Source organism: Phocoena sinus, chromosome 7 (genome assembly GCF_008692025.1).
Source record: "Phocoena sinus isolate mPhoSin1 chromosome 7, mPhoSin1.pri, whole genome shotgun sequence".
Classification (NCBI taxonomy): Eukaryota; Metazoa; Chordata; class Mammalia; order Artiodactyla; family Phocoenidae; genus Phocoena; species Phocoena sinus.
The window spans coordinates 104,279,782-104,299,774 of record NC_045769.1 but is presented as its reverse complement, the minus strand read 5'-3'; the positions used below and the strand labels follow the sequence as shown (position 1 = coordinate 104,299,774).

At 42.8% G+C, this 19,993-nt stretch overlaps 1 protein-coding gene and 1 non-coding gene across 6 annotated transcripts in view; both read left to right on the top strand.

The window, feature by feature from the left end:
- The first annotated feature begins 396 nt into the window (after positions 1 to 396).
- On the top strand, positions 397 to 469 carry TRNAG-GCC. The gene has a single exon. It is a non-coding gene; the product is annotated as a tRNA-Gly (tRNA).
- Positions 470 to 4,575: 4,106 nt separating this feature from the next.
- CLASP1 (cytoplasmic linker associated protein 1) overlaps positions 4,576 to 19,993 on the top strand; it is a 272,935-nt gene continuing 257,517 nt past the window's right edge. For 2 of the 5 annotated variants that reach the window (XM_032638589.1, XM_032638588.1), the window contains exons 1-2: positions 11,100 to 11,203; positions 12,202 to 12,345. The gene's annotated coding sequence lies outside the window, so the exon portion shown is untranslated. Of the gene's footprint in view, positions 4,665 to 11,099; positions 11,204 to 12,201; positions 12,346 to 19,993 lie in introns of those variants that run through there. The other 3 variants (XM_032638591.1, XM_032638585.1, XM_032638587.1) reach the window with 2 other exon arrangements.

Below are 19,993 nucleotides of genomic sequence, written 5' to 3'. Positions count from 1 at the left end.
GGAGGAAGAATAGGTTTTTTAACAAATGGTGCTGGGACAACTGAATAGGTACATGCAAAAGAATGAAGTTGGACCCCTGCTTTATACCATATATAAAAATGGACTCAAAATGGGTCAGTGCCTAAAGTAAGAGCCCAAAGTGTAAGACTCTAGGAAGAAAATGTAGGATTATACAATGGTTTCTTAGATACCAAATACAAAGCGACAAAGAAAAAAAAATAAATTGGACATCAAAATTAAAAACTTTTGTGCTTTGAAGGGCATTATCAAGAAAGTGAAAAGGCGACCCACTGAATGGGAGAAAATATTTGCAAATCATATATATGATAAAGGACTTAAATTGAGAATATATAAAGAATTTTTACAACTCAATAATAAAAACGACAACACGGACATTCCCTGGTGGTCCAGTGGTTAGGACTCCACACTGCCACTGCAGGGGGCCCAGGTTCAATCCCTGACTGGGGAACTAGTATTCCGCAAGCTGCCTGGCCAAGAAAAAGATAACACAATTAAAAAATGGACAAAGATCTGAATAGACATTTCTCTGATGAGAGATCCAAGTTGGCAAATAAGCATATGAAAAGATGCTTGACATCACTAGTCATTAGGTGAATGAAAATCAAAACCACAGTGGGGAACTTCCCTGGCGGTCCAGTGGTTAAGACGCTGAGCTTCCTATGCAGGGGGCATGGGTTCGATCACTGGTTGGGAAACATTTTAGTTTTTTATTGAAGTATAGTTGATTTACGACATTGTGTTAGTTTCTAGTGTACAGCAAACTGATTTAGTTTTATATATATTCTTTTCCATTACAGTTTATTACAGGATATTGAATATAGTTCCCTGTGCTATACAATAGGACCATGCTGTTTTTATATTTTATATACAGTAGTTTGTATCTGATAATCTTAAACTCCTAATTTATCCCTCCCCAACTCCCTTTCCCCTTTGGTAACCATAAGTTTGTTTTCTATGTGAGTCTGTTTCTGTTTTGTAAATAAGTTCATTTGTATCATATTTTAGATTGCACATATAGGTGATACCATATGTGATTTGTCTTTCTCTGACTTGCTTTACTTAGTATGAGAATGTCTAGGTCCATCCCATCCATGTTGTTGCAAATGGAATTTTTTTTTTCATTCTTTTTTATCGTCTTTATTCATCTGTTGATGGACATTTAGGTTGCTTCCATGTTGGCTATTGTAAATAGTGCTGCAATGAACATTGGGGTGAAAGTATCTTTTTGAATTAGAGTTTTCTCCAGGTATATGCCCAGGAGTGGGATTGCTGAGTCATATGGTAGTTCTATTTTTAGTTTTCTGAGGAACCTCCATACTGTTCTCCATAGTGGCTGCACCAATTTACATTCCCAGTAACAGTGTAGGAGGGTTCCCTTTTCTCCATACCCTCTCCAGCATTTATTATTTGTAGACTTTTTATGATGATCATTCTGACCAGTGTGAGGTGATACACCTCATTGTAGTTTTGATTTGCATTTCTCTAATAATTAGTGATACTGAGCATCTTATCATGTACCTCTTGGCCATCTGTATGTCTTCTTTGGAGAAATGTCTATTTAGGTCTTCTGCTCATTTTTTGATTGGGTTGTTTGTTATTGAATTGTATAAGCTGTTTGTATATTTTGGAAATTAAGCCCTTGTCGGCTGCATGGTTTGCAAATATTTTCTCCACTCCATAGGTTGTCTTCTTGTTTTGTTTATGGTTTCCTTTGCTGTGCAAAAAGCTTTTACATTTGATTAGGTCCCATTTGCTTATTTTTGCTTTTATTTCTGTTGCCTTGGGAGACTGACCTAAGAAAACATTGCTACAATTTATGTCATGTCCACACAAAATCTTGTAATAGAATGTTCAGAATGCCATTATGTATAATAGCCAAAAAAGTGGTTTGAAACAACTTAATGTCCATCAGCTAATGAATGGATAAACAAAATGTGGCACATATATATATAAAATAGAATTCTATTTGACGATAAAAAGGAATGAAGTAATGTTACATGCTACAGTATAGATGAACCTTCAAAACATGCTTAAGTGAAAGAAGCCAGTCATATACTGCATGATTCCATTTACATAAAATGTTCAGAATAGGCCAGTCTATAGACAGAAAGTTGATTAGTGGTTGCCTAGGGCTGGGTGGTGACTACTAATGAGCATAGGGTTTCTTTCTGGAGTGATGAAAATGTTCTAAACTGTACTGTGGTGATAACTGTGCAACACTTTGAATGCATTACTTTAAATGGGTGAACTGTATGGTATACTAATTATACCTCAATCCATCTGGTAGCAAAAAAATTATGAGATAATTAGGGAAATTTGAAGATTGACAGGGTGGTGATAATACTAGTTATTACAGTTGAACTGCGTGGGTCCATTTACACATGGATTTTTTTCAGTAAATACATACAGTAGTATACGATCTGAGGTTGGTTAAATCCACAGATGTGGAACCTTGGATTCAGAGGGCTGACTGTGGGACTTGAGCACATGTGAATTTTGGTATTTGCTGCAGGTTCTGGAACCAATCCCCCATGGATACCGAGGGACGACTGTACTGTTCATTTTTCAAGTGTGATAATGGCCTTGAGGTTATATTAAAAAAATATTATCTTTTAGAAATACTGAAATATTTGTGGATGTAAATAATTAGAAACTACTCTTTTGACCCTACCTATTGCTTGAAGTTTTACCCCACTTTTCTGCCCCCCACCCTTGAACCAAACTCCTCCTCCAAATTACCTATCGCCCCCTCTCCACGTCTGTTCTTACCACTGTCTTTTTATTTATTTATTTATTTTTGGCTGTGTTGGGACTTCGTTGCAGTGCACGGGCTTTCTCTAGTTGTGGTGAGCGGAGCCTACTCTTCGTTGCGGGCTTCTCAATGCGGTGGCGTCTCTTGTTGCAGAGCACGGGTTCTAGGCATGTGGGCTTCAATAGCTGTGGCTCGGGCTTCCCTGGTGGCGCAGTGGTTGAGAGTCTGCCTGCCGATGCAGGGCACGTGGGTTCGTGCCCCGATGTGGGAAGATCGCACATGCCGCGGAGCGGCTGGGCCCGTGAGCCATAGCCGCTGAACCTGCGCGTCCGGAGCCTGTGCTCTGCAACGGTAGAGGCCACAACACTGAGAGGACCGCGTACCGCAAAAAAAAAAAAAAAAAAAATTTACAATTCCCCATCCTATTTATTGAACCTTACTTTTCACTTGTCCTTTTTTTTTCCTTTCTTTCCCCATTTCAGTTAGACTGCTCTCTTCATTGTACTCCCAGTATGATACCCACTTCCTCTTGAGCCCTTGCTCCACGCAATCTTCTCTGGAATGCTCTTTCATCATCACCCATTCATTTTCAAAAGGCCGCTTGTGCTTTCACCCCAAAGATGTCCCCTTTTCTAGATCCAACCGGGAGCCACATCCTTCTTGTCATCGCTACTCCTTCAGACTACAGTCCGCTGCCTTCCCTGCACTCCACAGAGGAGTCTACACGGGGCTTTGTTTTAGCTGGGTGTCTCCAACCACAACATCTAAGCCCCCGACTATCAGGTGTAGGATCTCACAGGTCCCTCAACACACGACACCCCCACTAGCAGGAGCTCCGATACAAGAATCGAGACGGAGGGAAGCCAATTCACACTTTAAGAGTCATTTCCACGGAGCAGTGTGTAATCTCACGAAAGCTTTCAACGTCAAATTACTCGCGAGCGCAGGGGCCAGAGGCGGAACGACTGTGGGTCCTCCGGAGTCCTCCAAGGGAGCCCTGTAACTTGCACAGCTTTTAACCCTCCGAGACACTCTCCCACACATCTTCCAAGAGCAACGCAACGGGTGGACACAAGCAGCCTCATCTGTGCAGCTGCTGGAGGAAGAAAGTCTCAAGGGTCTCCGAGGCCTCCACGGAGCTGGCTAGGCTTCAAAAAGGGAAAAGAACCGTTAAAAAGGTGTGCTTCCGGCTCCAGCGCCCGCGCCTCCTCGAGAGTGAAAGGGGGAGCCGAGGTACGGGAAGTCGCAGGGCACAATTTCTTTCGTCCCGGACGCCCGGCCGGGGCGCGACGCGCGCAACCCAGAAGTGAAAGGCCGGTTCCTTCAGGTATTAGACACCCCCCTCCCCCACCGGAGGAAGTTCCGGCCGGACGACTTTTACCCAGGCTTTCTTGGTTCCTCCTGAGCTCTACGCTCCCTGCTTTCTGGTGCCCTACTGCCATGGCCGCTTAGCTCCGACCCTCCCCGCCTTGCCTGAGTTTTGCCGCAACTCCTCGGGGTGGGGGGGCACAACTCCATTCTGGCCCCCCTTTCCTTAAAGAACTTTTCCCTACGGGTCCCCATCAGGGCCAATTGACGTTCTCCAAGGAGGCAAAAGCTCCTAGAACTCGCGGGTCCCGAAGCCCGGCGCAGCCAGGGCAGCGCCTGCGCGGGGGCGTTACCATAGAGAAGCAGGCGCCTCTCTGGTCTCGGTTTACACTCTCTATGGTCTAGCCGGGTCGTGGCGGTAAGGGGAAAAAAGAGAGACCGCACTACGCAGGCGCTCTGGGCTTCTAATTTTTTTTTTTTTTTTTTTTTTTAATCCCCGCACCAAGCGCTTAACCTCATTGGGGTGGAGGAGAAGGCGGCGGCCGTCTGGTCTGCAGGGGCAACAGGAGCGACTAATACGGCTGTAAGTTCCCGGTTAGGGCGAGGATGTGTAGACCCCAGCCCTTCCAGGCCCCAGCCCCCCCTCGCGGTGGTGGGCGCCGAGGCTGGGTGGGGGTGAGGTCCAGCGCTGTCATCCGCTCTTGGGTGCACTTTGGGGGGAGGGGGCGGCCCTTAGGTGGGAGCCGGGCGGGGAGCGGGAGGGGAGGGCTGTTTATCCAGCCCGCAGGTCGCTGATCCCAGGCTGCCTTGCAGAGGGAGGGGGGCGGCTGTGGGGTGAGTCCGGCTTTGTGTGTCCCCCTCTCTTCTCCTCTCCCGGACCCCACCCCGGGCCCCCTTCCCGACCCGAATCTCCCAGGCCGGGTGGGCGAAGCCGCGTTTGAAAAGAGCGGGTTTCGCGAGGGGAGGGGGCGAGGGGGAGAAACCCACCACAACTATAGTCACGGGCGAGTGATGGGTGTGGAGGAAGATCCGGGGGGGAACGAAACGGGTCCAGGCGGGCCAGACAAAGCCGAGCGCTGGCCGGGCCGAATGCGCAGGGAGCCCGCGGTTCCTGGGCCCGCAGCGAGCTTCTTCGGAGGCTGGCAAAGCGGACAAGTGCTGAGTTAAGCCTTGTGCAGCCTCTTCAACTTGCCTTTGTTGTTCTTCGGTATTGGCAGGGACGCTCTGACGGAGAGGAGTGTGTGCTCTTGCACGTTAGCCTGGTTGGCTACAATGGAGCTAATCGCATCTTACTTTCCCGTTTTCCGAGCCGCTCGGATGAGTCTGGGGTTTTCCAGAGTCTCACTTATTACATAATTTTTAATACTTGTTTTTACTCCAAAAATTAAAAACAAAAATTAGATGGAGCCTTGAAGCGTGTTTTGTTGCATCTGGGTGAGTTTCTCTGTCTTGGGGTTCGTTCATTAACTGCTGGCCATCCGTAGAACCTGTGAGCTCTTTAAACATGGTACTTTGATTTGTAGATGTGGCGTCTAGAGCTTTAGATTCTCTAGTCCTTTGGGAGGCAGTGATGCAGAAGAATCAGAAGCGAGAAATAGTTGCCTGATGCCATGTGCCTTGCACCCTATTCGGGGGCCAGAGTCCGGTATAAATGATGGCTTTAGAAATTGTTGCTTTTATTACTATTATTGTGACATTTGCCGTGCCCTTGATATGAGGAATCCTGGACCGTGGGCTCCCTTTGCTTATCCAAAGCAAAGGGAGCAGTGGAGAGTAGTAACATTGCTGCAGAGACCATATAGATAAGAAAAACTACACCACAGTATTCCAGGGTTACTGAACATTATTTATCTTCTCCATTTGCTAAGAAAGATTTAAATTTTGGTGAGCTGTTTGTTTATCCATTTTTGTAAGATTGTGTAATTGCACCTTTTTTGGCAATTGTTACTCAGATCTCAGTTTCTATAATTCATAGTTTATCAGCTAACATGTAGCAGTTTCAGATTTCTAAAGATTTAATTTTTGTTGAGGAGTTTTCAGCTGTAGTTTTATATTCTCCCAGCTAAGGTTAAGCGGAGTCAGAAATCCTTTGAAGAGACTGTTGGTGGTGGAGGTGTCATATATTTTATCTCCATGTCACAATTTAAGCGGTATTAAGTAGGGAAAAGGCCTTTGCACCTTAAATCAGTGTTAGAACTGAAAACCTTGATCTCCTAGTGTGCCAGGAATTTGGCCACAGACTCAACTTTACGTAAAAGAGGTAGGCATTTTTTTGTATTAACAGGAAGCAAAAATCTGAAGCTTGGTTTTTTATGCTTCAGTAACTACTGCGATAGAATCTCTTAAGTGTAGTTCAGATGATGCGAACTTGCTTTTTATAGAGCAAGATTTCAGATCCTTAAAATAGTTTGACAGGGATGTTGAGAAATGAATGGCCAGAAGACCATTAAGTTTATCATTCAGATGTGTTATATTTTGTTCATTGGTCTGGGATCTTAGATTTTTTTCCTTCAGTCCCTTGTTAATTCTTTTTTAGGTGGATTAATCTCACAGTTTATAAATTGGGTGAGATAGTTTTTTGGACCTGAGACATAAATTGATTTTTTCAGACTTCATTTATTCTTAACAGTCTTCTACTTATAAAGTTGTAGTTTTTTAGATTGGTAGATAATACTTTTTATTTCATAGTACTGTTGGTAAATGTTATAATCATTTAAGGGATCATAAATGTTACGCTCAGAGCTGAGTTTTGATAAGAGTTTTGATAACTGCAAGTCTGGTTGTCAAATAGTGGAAAGAATAGACAGTAGCAGAAACTAACAAATGTTTAAAGACAGAATCACTGATGATTCAGTCTTTGGTTTGTGAAATGTAATTTAAGAAAGTAAACTAAGCTTTCTTTACCCAGTGCAACCAGGTCGGCATCCATAAAGAGTGTGTGTGTTTGGCTGACTGACCTCTGAAAGCCTTTTCTTTTTAGCACCAGAATTTCCTGACTGTTTCTAGCCGGGTCTTCGTCACCCCAGGGCTTTCCCGCCTCCCTTATGCTCAGACCATTACTGCCATGCTGAATGCATTTCCTCCCCAGATTCTTATGGCAGCCACAGTCCACTTCCCCACAAGGACCCCTAAAGACGTAGCTCAGATGTGTTCAAAGGGTAGCATTGCTTCCATAACACCTTTGTTTACTTTTCTCTTGTTTCTTGCCTGGAATTCTCCTGCCTCCTTGCTGGTCCCTGTTGTATCAATTATCTTCCTCCTTGGAAGGTTCACTCCGGTGATTTACTTTTCTCTAGATCCTTGAGGGTTCTGGGAGTTTGTAGAACACTTTGTGCTAGCTCTGTGCTTGGACGACTGCACTGGTGTAACTAGTCACTGTAGAATGTGTGAAGGAATAAAGGAATGTATCGTAACTTAGAGTAACAGAATTTGAGCCTTGGAAGAGCTCTTAGAGGCCCCATAGTCCCACATCCTGCCTTTTATCTACGATATTTTGGTCTTTAGCCACAAACTGCAGGCACACTTTCCTGTCTCTGGACAGGTCTTGGTTGCTAGAAAGGTATTTTAGACTGTCTCCAAAACTGCCCCTCCCCTTTTACCTGTTGATCTTAGTTGTACCCCCGGAAGCAACATGAATCACGTCTGTTTCTTTTCTATGAAAGAGCCTTTCATTTCCCAGGACAGTCATCAGGCCTTCTCTAGATTTATTGATTAATTTATTAAACCCTTTCTTTAGTTAGATACCAGGGTACAGCTGTACCACGAGGGTACAGCTGAAAAGACATACCTGGTCCCCGCACTTCAAGGGCTCACCGTCTAATAGAGAAGACAGACAAAACAGTTACAAATTGGTGCTGAAGTATGGTTTAACCTGATCATGGTTTAACCTGATTTCACCACTTTCTCTTGAGACAACTTGGTTTTGTTCGGGTCCTTTAAATACGATGTTTGAAATAAAGCAGAATTTATTTATACTGACTAGAGTATACAGTTACTGTTGTAGGTTAGGAAACTGTATCAGGGATTTTCACACTTTGTTGTGCTTTCTGGCTTTGCCACTTACTAGCCCTGTGACTTTGGGCCATGGGCCAGTGAAATCATCTCTTTGTATTTCAGTGATTACCTCTATAAAAGGAGGGTGGAGGGAGGGCAGTGTTAATAGTAGTATCTACTTATAGGACTGTGTGAGGATTAAGTGAGATAATATATGTAAGATGCTGAGAACAGTGACTGGTGTATACTGAGTGGGTATATGGAATTCCTGTCATGTATTCATGGTGGTGGTTAATATTAATAACAGCGTAATAATAATAGCAGTAATCAGGTCACCAGAATCACTTGGAGAGCTTCTTAAAATACAAATGGCCTGGTCTTATTTATCCCCAGCCACCCAGAGATTTTGGTTAGTTCAGTCTGCATGGGGTCTGGGCAGCCATAGTTTTTATTTATTTGTTTATTTATTTATGGCTGCGTAGGGTCTTCGTCGCTACACGCAGGCTTTCTTTAGTTGCAGCGAGCGGGAGCTACTCTTCGTTGCGGTGCGCAGGCTTCTCATTGTGGTGGCTTCTCTTGTTGCGGAGCACGGGCTCTAGGTGCACGGGCTTCAGTAGTTGTGGCTCGCGGGCTCTAGGCGTGTGGGCTCACTAGTTGTGGCACACGGGCTTAGTTGCTCCACGGCATGTGGGATCTTCCCGGACCAGGGCTCGAACCCGTGTCCCCTGCATTGGCAGGCGGACTCTTTACCAGTGTGCCACCAGGGAAGCCTGTGGGCAGCCATAGTTTTAACAATCCCCAGGTAATTCTTAAAAACCCAGTTTGAGAATCCTACATTCTCTATTAATTTTGTCAGTGATTACATTTGCTTTTACGAATTCAAAAAAATGACCAAGAAGTAGACAAGTAGATTCTCCTGAAAGATTTGAACATCCGGATAAAGGGACAGGCCTGGCCCCAGACCCTGGGCCCCTTGGGAGGCATATCTGCTTATTATTGGTTTGGAGTGTACCTCCTAAACACGGTTACCCTTGTTTGTAGCTGCATGTATATGAACGTCTTTATAATACTAATAGCCAGATGCAAGGGAACAAACCCTGGATTTTCAAAGCACTTGTACATTCATAATCTTTGTTTCCTTCAAGATCCTGTGAGGTAGGCAGAGAAGATACCATCATTATCCTATCAATTTACAGATGAGAACCCAAGACCTGCAAGTTAAATCCCAGTACATGATAGAACTAGGATGGGAACTGGGCCTTCTGCTTCTCGCCTAATGTTGTTTTCATGTAAATTGTCTCCTAGCTACATGAGTTTGTTACCTTATATTGAAGTTGTGGTTCAAAGTCCTCTGATCTTTTGCCACATGAATAGCTGCCAAACCAGATTTCCTCCTTTCTTTTAGTGTGTTTATACTTGCTTTTTAAAAAAATGTAAATTTAAGATTAATAGTTACCATATCTGGGGGCGGCGGGTGGTGGTGGGATGAATTGGGAGGTTGGGATTGACATTTATACACTAATATGTATAAAATAGGTAACTAATAAGAACCTGCTGTATAAAAAAATAAAATAAAATTCAAAAAAAAATAGTTACCATATCTGTTAAGGTTTATTTTTTTCTGAAAAAAAGCCTAGAACTGGCCTCGTGACCATCTTGTTACCATGGCACATTTGGGTGTGTTTATCTTCGTTCAGGATAGTGAATCCACTTTGCAGCTCTCTAGAATGGTTGTCCAGTTAACTTTCCAAGCAGAATCAGTTAAATTTACTTAGAGTCCTATTACAGTGATACGGCAATAATACAAAAAGTTGAGAGGCCAGAGGGGGAAAACCCATGCCAAGCTGTCCTAACACAAGGTCTTGTCTTTTCATTTATTTTTAAACATTCATGTGACTTGCTATTTTAAAAATTAAATTGTTTTTCTATTTTATACTTTTTGGTTGCATTGGGTCTTGGTTGCTGCGCGTGGGCTTTTCTCTAGTTGCAGTGAGCGGGGGCTGCTCTTCGTTGTGGCGCATGGGTTTCTCACTGCGGTGGCTTCTCTCTTTTTTTTTGTGGTACGCGGGCCTCACTGTTGTGGCCTCTCCCGTTGCGGAGCACAGGCTCTGGATGTGCAGGCTCAGTGGCCATGGCTCATGGGCCTAGCCGCTCCGCGGCATGTGGGATCTTCCCGGACCGGGGCACGAACCTGTCTCCCCTGCATCGACAGGCGGACTCTCAACCACTGCACCGCCAGGGAAACCCACGGTGGCTTCTTTTGTTGTGGAGCACAGGCTCTAGGCACGTGGGCTTCAGTAGTTGTGGCTCGTGGGCTCTATAGAGCGCGGGCTCAGTAGTTGTGGTACATGGGCTTAGTTGCTCTGCGGCATGTGGGATCCTCCTGGACCGGGGCTCGAGCCTGTGTCCCCTGCATTGGCAGGTGGATTCTTAATCACAGCTCCACCAGGGAAGTCCCTTTTTTTGTATTTATTGAGGTAGAATTGACATACAACAATATATTAATTCCCAGGTTTGCAACGTAATGATTCAATATTTTTGTATATTGTGAAGTCATCACCGCAGTTAAGTCAAGATCCATCACCCTTCAGAGTTGTAGAATTTTTTCCTTGTGATGAGAACTTCTAAGATCTACTCTCTTAGCACCTTTCAAATATGCAGCACAGCACTATTAACTGTGGTCATCATGCTGTGCATTATAACCCCAGGACTTATTTATTTAAAACTGGAAGTTTGTACCTTTTGATGCCCTTCACCCATCCCCCCCCAAGGTTTTTGCTTAATGCGTCACCCTTTAAAGCTGTCCATATGTCCATGCTTTGTAGTAAGTCATTTTAGGTCTTGCGTGTTTTTTGAATAGTTTCCGTGTAATGACATAGTACACATCATTTAAATTTTTAATAGCTTTGTCGTATTTGAGTTGATATGGCAAATGTTGGTAAACTGGGATCCTTGATAGGCACGTTATCTTTTTGATATTATATACACTACAACAGTGGCTTTTTTTTTTTTTTTTTGGATGTAGTTTGCTGCTTTTGTGTTGTTTCCTTCAGATCAATTTTAAGAAGTGAGAATATTGGGTGACTTTTGATACATATTGCCTGATTGCTGACCAAAAAGTTGAACAAGGTAATAACTTCCTAATCAATTTAAGGGTGTTTGACAAAAATTTTACCAACTTCTGGTAATATGATTTAAGTCATTTTTTTGTTGTTCTTTTTGTTCCTGTGAGAGGTGCAGAACTTGCAGGTTGAATTGGATATCACCTGCAGGTGATCTCTCTGCATTGCCAAAGCTAGTGTGTTTTTGACAGGTATGGAGGAAAACGCAGGTCTTACTTTGTGGGGCGGACTGGTCTGTTTGCCAACATCAGAAGGTAGTCTTGTAACATCTCCGTGCCTTCCCTTTTCAACTGTTTCTTTACACAGTTGTGCTCAAGGGCCCTGCCTGAAATATTTAGCAATCAGAGTGTCTGGCGGTGGGGGTGAGGCATCTGTGTCTAACAGATTTCCCAAGTGATTCTGAGGCCACCAGCATTGGAGAGCTGCCTCAGGTCCACCTCCAAGCTGATTTCCTGCTCCGCTTCTCCACAGAGCACGTCTCTCCTGCTGGTAAAGGCAGGGCTCTGTTGTGAACAGAGGCCTGTTGTACAGAGAGAGTGAATTGTGTAGCCGCGCCCTTCCTAACGTGGAGTAGCTGGGTTCATTCTGTGAACAATAAGCCAGTCTCTCTAAGAGTTTGAACTGCATAGGAACAGCTCCTTCTCTGAAGTCTGCATTTTATTTAAGTTCTGGTAAGTCATAGAATTCTCCAGATCCAAGCCATGTCCTGCTCAGCCTTTGGTTGCCTCTGGGGTAGCAAACAGACCTCCTGTCCCAATAGCAACAGCCGTCATAGACTGAACACCCACCATCTGCCAGGCACTAGGCTGGGTGCTGTAGGAGTACTTTTGTCAGGTCTTATGTCAACGTTTAAAGGTAGATGCTGTTTTCATTTCATAACGAGAGGAAGCTGAAGCTTCGTTAGAGCACTTGAGTAATGTGTCCATGGTCACACGGCTGCAGAGTAGCAGAGTTTGCCTCTTGGATTCTTCACCTTCCTTTCCACTTATCTCTGTTTTTTTCCAGCACAGGTTATTCTTCCTGCATGGAAGGTCACTGGGCTGCCTTGGGGGAAAGTCTGCTTCCAGCATCCGGCAGCATCTGGAGAGGCCTCTTCACTGGTCAGGAAGGATGTAGAGATGCAAGCTTCCCACTAAGGTTTCCATGAGGGTTAGTCAGATCTGGGGGCTTACAGTCCATTTTGGATTTGAGTCCCTGATTTGAAATCTTACCCTTGGGCAATCCAGACTCCTAAAGACTTTATAGAAACTGTTTTTTTTTTTTTTTATTGTAGTAAAATATATATAATATAAAATATGCCATTGTAACCATTTTTAAGTATATAATTCAGTGACATTAATGACATTCACATTGGGTAACAGTCACCACAATCTGCTTCCAGCTCTTTCCCATCACCCCAAACAGAAACTCTGTAACTATTAGGCAGTAAATCCCTGTTTGTCCCTCTTCCTCAGCCCCTGGTAACTTCTAATATTCTAGTTCTATGAATTTGCCTATTCTAGATATTTCATATAAATGGAATAATATATGTCCTTTTATGACTGGTTTATTTCACTTAACGTAATGTTTTCAAGGTTCATTTATGTTGTAGCCTGTGTCAGAATGTTATTCCTTTTTAATTGCTGAATAATATTCTGTTGTATGGATATTGTACATTTTATTTATCCTTTATCTGCTGATGGAACTTGGGTTGTTTCCACTTTCTGACTGTTGTGACTAATGCTGTAATGTATGTTGGTTTACAAATTTCTGTTTGAGTCTTTTTTTCAGTTCTAGGTATATACCTAGGAGTAGAATTACTGGATCATGTGGTAATTCCATGTTTAGCTTTTTGAGGAACTGCCAGACTTTTCCCACAGTGGCTGTACATTTTTACATTCCCAACAGCATCGTACAAGGGTTTCAGTTTCTCCATATCCTTGTCAACACTTGTTATCTTCTCTTTGTTTCTGTTTTTTAAAATTATAGCCATCCTAGTAGATGTGAAGTAGTATCTCACTGTGGTTTTGATTTACATTTCCCTAATGACTAAGATGTTGAGCATCTTTTCTTGTGCTCATTGGCTATTTGTATATCTTCTTTGGAGAAATATCCATGTATCTGTGCAAGTCCTTTGCCCATTTTATTTTTTTAGATTGAAGAATAATTTACAATGTTGTGTGAGTTTCTGGTATACAGCAAAGTGATTCAGTTATACATATATATATTTTCATATTCTTTTCCATTATCGCTTATTACAAGATATTGAATATAGTTCCCTATGCAATACAGTAGGACCTTGTTGTTGTCCTTTGCCCATTTTTAAATTGGATTGTGTGTCTTTTTGTTTTTAGGAGTTCTTACATATTCTGAATATTAAACTCTTATCAGATATATGATTTGCAGATATTTTCTCCCATTCATTTTATAGGTTGTCTTTTCACTTTCTTGATAACATATGTTCTTTGCTGCACAAAAGTTTTTAATTTTGATGAAGTCCAATTAATATATTTTTTCTTTTGCTGCTTATGCTTTTAGTGTTATGTCTAAGGATCTATTGCCAGATCTAAGGTCTTGGCGATTTACTCTCGTGTTTTCTTCTTAGAGTTTTATAGATCTAGCTCTTCCATTAAGGGTGTTGACCCATTTTGAGTTAGTTTGTATAAATAGTGTGAGATAGGGCTCTAACTTTGTTGTTTTGCTTGTGGACGTCCAGTTGTCCCAGCACCATTTGTGGAAGACTAATGATGACTATACTTACCTTCTGTATCACTCAGTTGGCGTTTATGTTTTGCTTTGGTTTTTTTTTTTTTGTTTTTTTGCGGTACGCGGGCCTCTCACCGCTGTGGCCTCTCCCGTTGTGGAGCACAGGCTCCGGACGCGCAGGCCCAGCAGCCATGGCTCACGGGCCCAGCCGCTCCGCGGCACGCGGGATCCTCCCGGACCGGGGCACGAACCCGTGTCCCCTGCATCGGCAGGCGGACTCTCAACCACTGTGCCACCAGGGAAGCCCTGCTTTGGGTTTTTGACTGCACCGCCTGCCCTCTTCAACCTCAACACCCTCCCACCCTGCCTTGTTTTCTTCCCTTGAGACAGGATTCATGGATGTTGCGTGTGTATTGCAGCTTTGCTACCTGATGTGTAAGATACACTTAGTAAATGTGAGTTTCCTTTCTTTAGATTTTGTATAGTTACTTTTAAGTCTCCTGTGTTTGGATATAGATTATAAGGACCTTCAGAGTAGACTCTATATCTCTGTTTTTCAATTTCCCACCTTCTTTTATCCCCCATTCACTCTGGTGCCCAGTCCAGTACTGTGTTAAGTGATGTGCTTAACTTTTATTGACTGAATTGTGAAGTTGAACATAGATCTTTGTGAATACATTTGGGTAATTGCAGAAAATTATTCTTTTTTTTTTGGGCAGGTGGGGCTGTACCACGCAGCTTGTGGGATCTTAGTTCCCCAACCAGGGACTGAGCCAGGGCCCACGGCAGTGAAAGGGCCAAGTCTTAACTACTGGACTGCCCAGGAATTCCCAGAAAATTATTCTTAAAAGAATAATGATCAGTATATTATAAAGTTCTTTAAGAGTTTAAGTTCAGGTCCTTTTAAGTCATTTTCCCAAATGTGGGGATTGATAATAGTATTGTGCCTTTCAAATGGCTTAGGAATTTTTTTGTATGTGACATTAGCTATATGGATAAATGTCAGTTAGGCTGCATAATATGGTGTTCTTTTCATGGATGATTAAAACATTTTTAACTTGTTATTTAAGATTATGATGAGGGCTTCCCTGGTGGCGCAGTGGTTGAGAGTCTGTCTGCTGATGCAGGGGACACGGGTTTGTGCCCCGGTCTGGGAAGATCCCACATGCTGCGGAGCGGCTGGGCCCGTGAGCCATGGCCGCTGAGCCTGCGCGTCCGGAGCCTATGCTACACAACAGGAGACGTCACGACAGTGAGAGGCCCGTGTACCGCACAAAAAAAAAAAAAAAAAAGATTATGATGAGTTTTAAATTGGGAATTTTACTCATTTTAGGTGTGATTTTGTATATCTGGACCCTGCCTTTTCATTTTTGACAGATGCTCTTTTTTAAAAAGTAAATTCCTTTATTTATTTTTGGCTGTGTTGGGTCTTTGTTGCTGCGCTCGGGCTTTCTCTAGTTGCGGCGAGCGGGGGCTGCTCTTCGTTGCAGTGCACGGGTTTCTCATTGTGGCGCTTCTCGTTGTTGCAGAGCACGGGCTCTAGAGCGCGGGGGCTACAGTAGTTGTGGCACAAGGGCTCAGTCGTTGTGGCTCGCGGGCTCTAGAGCGCAGGCTCAGTAGTTGTCGTGCATGGGCTCAGTTGCTCTGCGGCATGTGGGATCTTCCCGGACCAGGGCTCAAACCCATGTCCCCGGCATTGGCAGGCGGATTCTTAACCCCTGCGCCACCAGGGAAGTCCCGACAAATGCTTTTAATTTCAAAAATTATTTTGAATTTGTATACAATGAGTGTATATTACTTTTCTAACGAGAGAATTAAGTATCATTAGAAAATCTTCTTTTGCCTAGAAATCTGAAAAGTTAACTAGTGGACAAGTATCTGATCTTTCTCTCTGGGTCCGTATTATCAGATTTCCCTCCATCACACTCTTTAGTGTTCAGTAGGGTCTAATGTTACTTGTCCTAAGTGATCAGACCTCCCTTGGGAGTCCATTTTGTAATCTGCCATCCAGATATCAGGGAGGGGAAGGCTCATTTTAAAGGTTGGCCTTTGGTGTTTTGTTTTCCAGTAGGTTTTGACTCCTAAGTAGGTATTCCTTAGCATCTTGTTATAAACACTTATCATGAGATACTGGTTATTCATTGTGTAGGGGGCAGGTAGGAAGGAGAGATGCTATTTTCTTTTGCTACCCCTGGCCTTATTTATGGAGAATTTGGGCCTGGTATGTATCTAAATCTAAGGCTATATCTTTGTCTAAAAAGTTTGACTTAAGAAGTATTTTTATCACTTAATAGATCCCCCTCCAGACATAGGATCCCATTATGAGGAGGGTGGCCCTTTCAAAAGAAATGCTCTCCTGCCACGCTCGTGATAAGGGCTGACGGGGTGCTACTTCAGCCTGTTGCTGATTGAACTCGCCTGTTGGTAGCCGTTGCCTGTGGCCTGTGATTGCGTTTATAAAGGGAGCACGATGGGAAAAGCTTTTCTTACTCTCATTCACTTCAGAATTTGGAGTAGATTTCGGAAATTGCCACAGAAGCATTTGTTTAGACAGTGTAACAGTATTTAGCCAAATTGTGTAGTAATGGTTTTGTGGAATCATGAAAGCGTGACCAAGCCCTGGAAGATGAGGCGCACCTTGTAGTCATTTGCTCGCTAGATCTATTTTGGGGTGGCGTGGGTGACCGGAGGGGACACAGAAAGTGTGTACGTAGGTGTTATGAGAAATGGACCCAAAAACTGAAAGCCCTTAAGGAAAACCACTGCTGTTAAAATGAGAGAGTTTTTCTGGGGTGTATCTGGGTAATTAGTAGAGAATGCACTATGTACTCTGATGAGAATCTTCAACAGACTTCACTGTGTGCCTGGGGACAGCTAGCAGGGCTGTCAGCCCTGTTTCCAGAGAGCTCTGCCCCCAGGGAAGCGGGACAAGCAAGGAGTCCCCTGGTGAGTGTGCTGAGTTCAGTGTGGAAGGCTGAGGCGGGAAGGGCTTCTCATGTGGCAGTGGGGAAGGATGTGTCCCTTCCTGTTTTCATCGGAAGGATGTGAAGCCCTGAACAGGCCCACAGCCCCCTGGCTGTACACTCTGGGGCCTGGCTGTTGCCTTCCATTTATGAGAGAGCTATGTTGGCTGGAGACCGAGCTTGTGACAGGGGACAAGGAGCCTGACTCTTGGCCGTGTTAACCCCACGGTCTAAGGTTGTGAAGGGCCAAGAAAGCACCCTAGCTGAGAGAAGGCTGAAAGTAACCTCTCACAGAGAACCCTGGGCCTTAATAAAATCCGGACTCTTCTGTTTCGCTGGAATCATCAACTGATCAGTCATTGCGTTTTGGAATTTTGTGGGTGGGGTTAGACATTATGCTTTTGGGAAATTGGTTGCTACTGAGACTGCGTATGGATAGTTATGGCATTATTAAACTTATGTGATTTTTGTTGTAGTCACAAGCTTATTACATGCATTATTGGCTGTAAAAAATTTTTTTAAAGCATACCTCAGGGGTATTCTTGTGGGCCTGAAGGTTCCTTTCATCTTGTTTAAGTTACCTAGAAAGGAGAGATAGAACTGCTAGTTAAATGCATTAAAAATTTTAAAATATTTATTTTTTGAACAGTTAATACATACACATGATTTAAAGATTAGGTTCCCTCCTCTGCTGTCTGCCATCTACCCTTCCCTGGAGACACTAATGTTATTAATTATATGTATGAAAAAGTGCATATATATATATGTTTTCCCCCACTCTCCTTTCTTGCACAGATGGTAGACTGCTGAATTTTGCTTTTTGCTTTTTTTTTTTTACTTAATATATCTTGGAAATCAGTCTGTGTCAGTATCAATACATTAAAGGCTTCTTCATAGTTTTTTGAAAATGAAGAGTATGGCTGAATAGTATGCCGCTGTATGGCATACCATAATTTACCCAGCCCTCTACTAAGGAACATTTAGTTTTTTCCAGTCTTTTGCATTTATAAAACTATGCTATAAAGAATAATCCTATAATAATTTATTTTGCATGTGTATGAATGAATTCCTGTAAGTCGACATTTTGGGTTGAATGTTACGTGTCATTAAAATTTTGAGAGATATTGCTGAATTACCCATCTTAGAGGTTTTAACAAAACCCGGCCGGCGATAAGAGAATACTGTAGTTAGTACACTTAAAAATGTAATTTTATAGAAGCGTATGACCTAAAAGTAACTTTGTAGACGTGTATGACTCTGTCTTGTGTTATTTTTGAATTAAAACATGGCTGTAGTTCAGTGATCAAAAACTAATTGAGCACTTTTCTTCTCATTACTTGTGTGTTTCTGTTTTTTGCCTGTCTTTGATTTTGCAGGAATTCCATGGCTGGAAGAGCTTCAGAAATACACTTTGCTTCCCTATAGGTGTTACCAGCGCTGCCTGCTAGAGATGAGTATACTAGAGACGGACAATTTGCTGAATGACTAGCTTTTAAAATGTTTTCCAGTTCTTTGTAGTAACTGGTGATGTCTGTGGCTTCAGGATTATGGTTCTTTTTGACTTTACAAATAACTTTCTGGTATTTATTGGATGCAATATGCTTATACTAGAAAGAATATGAACATCTTAATGTTTTGAAATGTATATTTCCTTTGACTAGATACTGTATGTACATGGTTAAAAAAGTTTAAAAGGTGCCCAAGGATAGAGAGTGAAATGTAAGCCTTCCTCCACCCTTTTTATCATTCTTCCACATCCCATTCCCAGAGGCAGCCGCCGCTTCTAGCTTCTTGACTGGACTTCCAGATAATCTGTGCGTGTGCGTGCTGGCAGCATTCCTCTGTTAGGACCACTGTTATTTTTTATTTTTTTTAACATCTTTATTGGAGTATAATTGCTTTACAATGGTGTGTTTCTGCTTTATAACAAAGTGAATCAGTTATACACTGTTATTTTTAACATTTTTTTTTCTTTTTAAATTTTTTATTGAAATATAGTTGATTTACAGTGCTGTGTTAGTTTCTGGTGATACAGCAAAGTGATACAGTTACACATATATTTTTCATATTCTTTTCATTATGGTTTATTACAGGCTATTTAATATAGTTCCCTGTGCTATACAGTAGGTCCTCACTGTTTGTTTTATATATAGTAGTGTGTATCTGTTAATCCCAAACTCCTAATTCATCCCTCCCCCACCCCACCTTTGGTAACCGTAAGTTTGTTTTTTATGTCTGTGAGTCTGTTTCTGTTTTGTAAATCAGTTCATTTGTGTCATATTTTAGATTCCACATATAAGTGATATCATGATATTTGTCTTTCTTTGTCTGACTTACTTCAATTAGTGTGAGAATGTCTAGATACATCCATGTTGCTGCAAATGGCATTATTTCATTCTTTTTTCGGCTGAGTAGTATTTCATTGTATATATGTACCACATCTTTTTTTTTTTTTTTTTTTACTACATCTTCTTTATCCATTCATCTGTCGATGGACACTCGGGTTGCTTCCATGTCTTGGCTATTGTAAACAGTGCTGCTGTGAACATTGGGGTGCATGTATCTTTTCAAATTAGAGTTTTTGTCTTTTCTGAATATATGCCCAGGAGTGGGATTGCTGGATCATATGGTTAACTCTATTTTTAGTTTTTAAGGGAACGTCCACACTGTTTTCCACAGTGGCTGCACCAGTTTACATTTCCAGCAGCACTGTAGGAGGGTTCCATTTTCTCCACACCCTCTCCAGCCTTTATTATTTGTAGACTTTTTGGTGATGGTCATTCTGACCGGTGTGAGGTGATATCTCGTTGTAGTTTTGATTTGCGTTTCTCTAATAATTAGCGATATTGAGCATCTTTTCATGTGCCTATTGGCCATCTTTATGTCTTCTCTGGAGAACTGTCTCTTTAGTTCTTCTGGCAGATTTTTTTTTTTTTTTTTTTTTTTTTTTCCGTACGTGGGCCTCTCACTGTCGTGGCCTCTCCCGCTGCGGAGCACAGGCTCCGGACTTGCAGGCTCAGCGGCCACGGCTCACGGGCCCAGCCGCTCTGCGGCATGTGGGATCTTCCCGGACCGGGGCACGAACCCGCATCCCCTGCATCAGCAGGTGGACTCTCAACCACTGCGCCACCAGGGAAGCCCCTGGCTGT